Raw genomic sequence first — 7,988 nt, forward strand, 5'->3', positions numbered from 1 at the left:
TTTCTAAGCAGAGGAAACAGCATGTGCAAGGACCCTGAGGTGAGAAGGTGGGCAGAGGCCAATGGGCTGTATAGAGAACAAGATGGGCCAGGGGGCTGAAGGGGAGAATGGGAGACCAGTTAGGAGGAGGGGCTGTCATCCCAAGAGAGAGGTCCAGATCTGGGCCAGGGTGGCAGCTGTGGGGATGCAGGATGAGTGGACTAGGGAGCGATTTTCAATGAAATAGCAGAGAAGGAAAGGCCTAGGACAGCTGCATGTTTGGGAGACAGTTGGAGCCCCATGCGGTTTTCAGTAGAGGGTGATTGGAGGCGATCTCTGGTGGCTGTGTGGGGAATGGCCTGGGTGGCCCCAGGCAGTCCAGGTGGTCAGTGAGGGGCCAAGCCAGGGATAATGCGGGTGGAGAGGGTGAGCTGATGCTGCAGAGAAGTGGGGGGAGGGGCATGATGACCCTCCAGCGCCTCTGCCTGTCCTCAGCTCCAGCCCATCTATCACGAAGGCTTCTCTAGCTTCGAGAGAATTGATGTCCTGCCCTTCAGGTAAATGAGGCAAGTCTCAGACTCTGCCACACGCCTGCCAGCCGGTTTGTGCCTCTGCAGGCCATGAGAGCACTTTCTAGACTGTCCCATCCTGCCAGCCCTACCCAGCCCCCACAGTGTCCAGGAGCACCTTGGGGACCAGAAAGAGCCCTGGATGGGCAGGCAGGAGGGCCATGTCTGATCTTGCCACTGGCTATGCTGTGTGACCTCAGGTGACCTGCCTGCTCTGAGCCCCAGTTCCAGCTGCAGTAGGGATGCCAGGCATGGCCTGAGTGTGGTGGGGAAGGCAGGGGCAACAAGAGCACCAGGGCACTTCCCTGGGGCCGGGACCTTTAAATGACATGTAAATAGATACAAATCCCCTGGGGTGGGGCCCTTTCTGATTCTGAGCCTCTGCAGATGCTGGGGGAGGCCCAAAGCGGGTTTGCCAGTGGATACCAGCCCTGAAATCTCATGAGAGAGGAGGAGAACTTCCAAGTCATCACAACTCCACTTGAGTTGTGAGCTCAGTGTGGACCTTGATCCTATAGGCAAATCCCTCCCAGTGTAGGAATATAGGGGCTTGATTACTGCCAGTGATGGGGAGCTCACCATTGCTATCTCTCTAGGCCTTGCTCCCAGCTGGTTAGAAAATTCCCTTTTTAATGAACTGAAATCTCCCTCTCTGACTTCCCTGCTCTGGGTCTGAACAGAAGTTTTGTCTTCAACTCCAGGATGGCACAGCACAAAACTCAGTAGAAGGAAGAAGGAAAGCCATCCTGGTTCTTGAATCTGCTGGTTTCCAGGTCTCCCTCTACAAACTCCTTCAGCCCCATGCTGAGGCCAGGCTGCGCTTTCTGAGATTCCTCAGACCCTTCCTTCTCTCCAGGGCCTACTCCTTATGAAGCAGGTGTGGTCACACAGCAGCCTAGCCGTTTGTCCCCTCCAATCTTTCCTTAGGGAAAGAAAGAATCTGCGAGACTGTCCCTCTTTGGGGTTCAGTTCATTTATCCTAAGTCTCCCTATTTGGTCCTTGTAAGCTGGGTCTGCAGTCAAAGACAAGTAAAGTTTCCTCGTGGGAGGAACGACCTAACACGTTGCGTACGGCGGGGTTTAAATCCCTCATACCCCTCTGTTCCGGCAGGTTTTTAAAAGAAACTACTTTAAAATGCACTCTTCTCTTTAAAGCGTAAATGCTTCTATGTCATTTATTATTTTTCTATGGCATTTCTTAGGATTTACTCACCTATGATGTTAGTAATCCCTCCTGGTGTGATACTGCAGAAAGCAGCTTCCTTTGTGCAGTGGGACATGGCAAAAATTGCATATGTACCGAGTTTCTCTTCTCACTTTTTTTGATGCGCACACGGGTGTGTGATATTTTTTCTTTCCTCTTCCCACTATGGGCTCCAGATGCTGCATGGCCAAATCTCCCGAGAGCCTGGCCGGATTGTCTTCCTTGAGGGCCCGCTGCGTATGCACTTTCACAGCTGGTTCCCTATCGCCACTCGTCTCACCTCCCTGTCTTGGCCTCTCACTGCTCTCTGTCCAGTCTTTTGAAATTCTCGTTATCCGTCCTTAACGCATGGCTCAGAAAAAAAAGAAGATTCTCGTGATCCGTACACAATGACTTAAGCCAGACGGGACCCCATTGGGACCCCCATGAGTTAACACAATAAAAGTCAGGAGGTAGCCATACCCCTCCTCCTCACCATTATGGGAAGCTGCTAATGCATGCCCCAGTTGTCCTGCACTCTGCTATGCAAAGGACTTCTTAGAGTGATAAGATATCGCTCTTCCTGCTTAGCTCATGGGATGGTTTTACCTTGTGAGACTTGCTCCCCCAGGGGGTTGTACACACCCACCTTAGTCGCCTGGGGACAATGTGCATCGGTTGCTTTGGGACAGATATCTGGGAATTGGAAGAATTTTTATGGTGTGGTGTGAAAATTTCACAGACCCTGCCTCTAATCATGTGATGCTTATTGTAAGAAATCAATAAATACCCACTACGACCCGATTCGGGGCTCTAGTCCCTTGAGGCTGCGAGTCCCTCGGTCCTCCGTGATTTAACTGTATTTGAGTCTCTGTCTCTTTATGATAGTTTAACCCTCGCCGCCTCCCTCGTCTTCCCACGGCTTGTGTTGTGCAGGTCGCAAGAAGCAGCCAAGGACGTTTTTCTCAGTCTGGCCAGGCTGGCTTCCTGACAGCTCCCAGCCGGCACAGCCTGGCTGGGTAACCCCGTTCTAGGCTCTCCCTGGGTGGGATTCACCACATTCCCATTACAGCCAGCTACTTGGGTTGTCCAAGGGAACTTACTGTCTCCAGCTTTGTGCTCTGCTGGCTACACCGTTAGTCCTTTGCACACCCTCAGGAAAGGGGTCATTATCCCGATTTTATGGAGGAGGCAGCTGAGGCCCAGATGGGTGATGTCACACAGGGAGTGCAGTTTCCTGTGCAATCTGTGGCTTGCCCCCCTTGGGACACTGGCTGACTCATTGGACCAGCCAGGTCCCCATCCAGCCCCAGGGCGGCCCCCCTCCCCCCACCTCCCATGGGCCCCACTGAGGATGTGGCTCTGTAGCTGTGAACGCCTCCCTAGTGTTTGGGGGCCGTGACCAGGGCCCCTCTGAAGACCTCTGGACTCTGCACCACAAGGTGAAAGGCGCAGGGCGGATGTTGGGAACCTGTCCCTCTGACAGTGAGTCTCTACCCCAGCCCACCCCCTTCCCAATGCCTCCTTGTCTGGGGGGTGCCGGGGGCTCCCTAGAGGGGTCCAATGTGTGCCCTGGCCCCAAAGCAGGTGTGGTGGGTGAGGAGGCTCCTGGGGCTTCCTGAACTACCCCCATGGCCCTGCAGGGTCCAACCTGACCAACCTGGCCCCAGAGACCATCAGCATTTGCCTCACAGCCAGGAGGCCCTTCCTGCCCCAGCTCCTCAGCCTGGCTCTGCCCCCTTTGTTTTGCTGGGAAAACAGATCCTCCGGCAGGTGGGGTGGCCTCTTGCTCCCCCTCTGAGGCCTGGGACATTCACTTTGCTTCCCTTGACTGTAGGCCTCCATGGCTTGGAGGTGCGGGGTAGGTGGAACTCTATGGGGCCGCACCCAGCCACGGCTCTGTGGGGAATGCAGGCATGGGAGGCACATAGCCCTGCCCCAGGGGCCCCATTTGAGAGACGATGCCCTACCCAGGGTGGGGGATTGTTGAGGGAGGTGACGGTTCTGTCCTGGGGGCACTTGGCCGGGCTCAGCAACCAGACACCCCCATCCAGGGCCAATGCAGGGTGAGCCACTGAGGTGCTCAGGATCAATGTTTAAGGACACGCGTGCTCCTGGGGTCGTGTCTCAGTGGCCTCACCTTAGCCCTGCCACTGCTCCCCCCGACAGCTCCCAGGCCCGCTCCCCAAAGGCCGTGCCCATGGCGTCAGGATTCTATAAGGTGTATCCCCAGGAAGGTGCCCTGCTCCTCCACAGGTGGCTCAGGTGTTCCCTCCTGCCGCCATGCCTGCCCTGCTCCTCCCCTGGGGCTGTCCTGGGCAGAGGAGGGAGCTCCATGCAGTGACTCTGAGCCAGGACACAGGAGGCATGGGTTTGGGGGCCGTGCAGGGCAGGACTGTGTGCCAGGTAGCGCCTGCTGGCCCTAGGAGGTGGGAGCCCATGCCTGAGGTGTGCCAGTGGGGGCTGGATGCCTGCTTCTGCAAACATGTGCTGGCAGAACCTGTGACACCTTCACTCTCCCCTGTACTTTGCCCTAGTAGTTCAGACCAGTGAGTGGGCATGTACAGCTAATACAAGTTCTAGACCCTCTTTCTCACCCACCTCCAAGGCCTGGCCAATTACATAATGGATCCCCCGCTCTAGAAACCCTGCATCAGGGCTAATGGTGGGTCAGGGCTGGGATTCCCGTGTGTCTTTGGCCAGCAGCCTCTGAGTCTCTCTGGGCTTCAATGCTCCTCTTCTGGAGAATGGATGGAATTTCATTTCAACAACAAATACTCATGTGCTGGGGCCACAGAAAAGAATTAGAAATGGAGCCTTTGATGGGGAGCTGGATAGAGATGAGAAGCTGGGATCAGACACAATATGGTCCAGTGAAGTCTCTTACTGCACAGGATCTTAGTTAATCCTGACATAAGCAACAAAAAATGTCCCACCAAGTCAGGGGCAAAAGTGCTCAGCTCCAACCCCAGTGCCCAGTCTGCAGGAGGCTCAGTGTCTTCTCCTGGGCACCCCCCTCCCCAAAAGGAAGACTTACACGGGCTTGTGCGACCAGGAGGGCATCAGTTCAACACCCAACTTAGGAGAGTTCTGGGTCCAATCAGCCCACTCCGGCTACACAGCCTGGTGCTGCTCTTGGGAGCCCCCTGAGCCACAGAGGGTGCTGGGCCAGCCCCACCTGCCCCATCCCTACAGCCTCTTCAGGGGGCTCTGTGCTGCCCTCCTGCTGGCTCTGCCCTGCGTCACACACACAGCTGCCCTGGGTGCCAGCAGCCCCCATGGGATTGGTTTGGGTCTCCACCCTCTCTCCCCCTCCCTAGGGAGCCAGCATCCAGCAATGGGGCACGTTCCCTCTTCAGCCTCCGCACAGAGGGCCCATCACACCCCTTTCAGCAGACACCCACGCACACACCCTCTTAAAGAGGGCTGCACTGTTTATGTTCACAAGCCCCTACAGAACCCCTGACCAGGGAATGGCTTTCTTACATGTCTCCTACCAGAGCAGGGAAAGGTACAAATAAAACCAAAAAGGCATAAGTTGAATTATCAGCAGGACCTTCTTACAGCAACCCTGGGACTGAGCAGAGTATGCGGCATTATTGCGTTAGTTAGATGAGAGCAGGGCTGAGCACCATGTCTCTGTAGAGATCCAGAGAGGAAGCACTGGAGGCCAGAGGGTCTTGGTGCTGCCCCCCACTCTTCCCAGCAGTGGGCGTGCATCCGTGTGCCAGCACAACGTACTGGATACCAGAGTTTGTACATCACACAACTGTCATGTGTCACAAAACATTATTTTACTGTTGTTTTTCAATCATTTAAAAGTGTAAAAACTACTCTCAGCTCATGGGCCATACCCAAACAGGTAGTGGGCTAGACTGGGCCCTCGGACTAGATTTGGCCGATCACTGGATGAGAACGCTAGAGCTTGGTCCTACCCCAGGGCTCCCAGAGAGGGGCCTAGGCTGATGCCACCCCCTGCGTGGCTCTCGGGCAGAATGCAGAGCTGGTGCTATGTGAGGTCAGCTGCAGATCCTGGACCAACCCTTCACTAAGGCCTTGAACCCTGAGTCCCAGGAACTTCGGGGGATGCTGACGAGATATGTGAAGGGTGGGGAGAAGGGGAGGGAGGGGCAGGAGACTGGAGCCTCATGGAAGGAACCCAACAAGGTTCCGTAGAGCTGGGACACTCTTCGCCCTCTCCTGACCCCCAGCTAACCATTGTCCTCAGACCTCTGCAGAACTTTGGAGTTCCAATAAGTCCATGGTGGCTCTGGTGACACAGGGTTCAGGACTGGATGCTGGGGGTGGGGCAGGAGGTGGAAGAGATGACCTGACCTCCCAGGGTTGTCCAACCCCTGACATCCGTGATGCTCCTCCTGCCAGTCTGAACCCTCTGACCGCCAGGGAGGATGTCACCTTCAGGGTTGCACCAGACCCGGGCCTTGGGCTGGACTTGTCCGGGGTCTGCACACCTTGCAGGAAGCTGAGGGCCTCGGTGCACATGGGCACCCCAGACCTCGGTCAGTGCCTCTCCCTGCAGGTCTCTTCCCTCGGCAGTGTCCCATGTCCCTATCTGCCTCCTGCCTCAGGCTCACCACCCTGCCTCCCCTGCCTGCCTCCCAGCCTCCTGGACTCAGCCCCAGCGGGTCTTTAGGACAGAGGCCTGGCCCTGAGTCCTGGTAACTCTCCAAGGCAGCTCCAGCTCTAACTCTGTTCCCGCAGCAACTTCTGGGCCCGGATCCCACGCCTGGGACTTCTCTGCAAGCCTGGCTTTGCCTTCTAAGAGGTCTGTGGTCTGGGAGGATGGGGACCCATACCTGCCGCCATTTTCCTGCTCTGCTCTAGGTGTTACCCGCTCCGAAGCCTCAGGCTGGCCAGGTAACCCCATCCCCAACTATCCTGTGGCTCTTGTTATCCTGTTTCTTGGCCTCTCCTTTGTCTTAGTGAACATCTGGCTGCGCCAGGGCTTTTTTGGGGGATTGGCGGGGCATGATGGGCCTTTGACCTCTGAGTCAAGCTGAGGGGTGAGCTGGCCCCTTTCTGACTCACTCCACCTGAGCCCTCCAGCTGGAGCTGAGGGGTTTCCAGCCAGGGCTCAGCCTGACGCCAGCAGCTCTACCCTTCCTGCTGCAGGCACTGGGATGGAGTGCCAGCTTCGGCGCATTCAGCCTGGAGGCCTGAAGCCCCACCCTCAGAGTAACCACATGCTGAGGCCTGAGGATCCTCTCCAGACAGGTATGAGGTCAACCATTTCTGCTCTCCCTGGACATTTACTCTGTGGATGAGTTCTGTCCCCCAGCCGCCAAGGTCTCAGTGCAGACAGTTCCCAGTGGGTGTCGAGAAAGCCTGGGTGGTAAAACCAATATGCCCAAAAGCTCAAAGCTCTGCCATGGGTGAGGGGGTGGGGATAGGGTGACCCAAAAGTGGTAAAGCAGAACCCTCTAAACAGGCCCCACTCACCCCAGTCCATTCCCAGCTGCCTTCCCCTGACCTCCAGATATGACGTGGAGGGGTATGGGGCTGACAGAGAACTAGGACTGCACATGGCCAGGGAGTCCTGGGGGAGGGAGCTTGACTTCTCTACCTCCCCCACATGAGGACCAGCCAATGGCACCTCCAAGAAATAGGGACACGTGTGACTCCAACTGAGTTTCCCCCTAGCCCCAGGGCCAGGTGGATGTGAGGGAGGGCAGGCAGCACTGTCCCAGGATACATTCAGTTATTCCAGACGCCTGGTTTTTGCCCCCTTTTTTCTGCCCCCAGGTGACCCTTCACGCCGCTGTTCCCTCCACTGAAACGCAAACTGCAGGCCTCTCCTCCTACAGCCACAGATAGAGAGGGCAGGCTCTGCCTTCCCCAGACAGAGCCCGGAGCCAGAGAGAGCAGGTACCACAAGAGTCACACAGCAAGGGGTTTCTTTCCTCCTCAGATTCCCAAGGCCTGGACTCCCAGGGCTGGGACAGAGGGGACGTGGAGGAAAGCAACAGCTTGTCACCCACACCCCCACACTGGGGAGACCACCTGACCTTTAACCACAAACTCCCCACACCCAAGGTGGGTAAAGTCTCAGAAAATACTACCACGTCCGTGCTCACCGGGGCCAGGCCCCATCCAAATGTTTCCCTCACTCGCACAAGCCTCCCACCTCTCTACTTCACTTAAGATGGGGAAACTGAGGCAGGGCCACCTCCAGCACACACAGCCAGACAATGAAAGCAAGGACCTAGGCCCAGGCAAGGGGCCCTCAGTCTGCCTCC

This window comes from Rhinolophus sinicus, chromosome 3 (assembly GCF_057876585.1).
Source record: "Rhinolophus sinicus isolate RSI-liver-muscle chromosome 3, RSI-T2T, whole genome shotgun sequence".
Classification (NCBI taxonomy): Eukaryota; Metazoa; Chordata; class Mammalia; order Chiroptera; family Rhinolophidae; genus Rhinolophus; species Rhinolophus sinicus.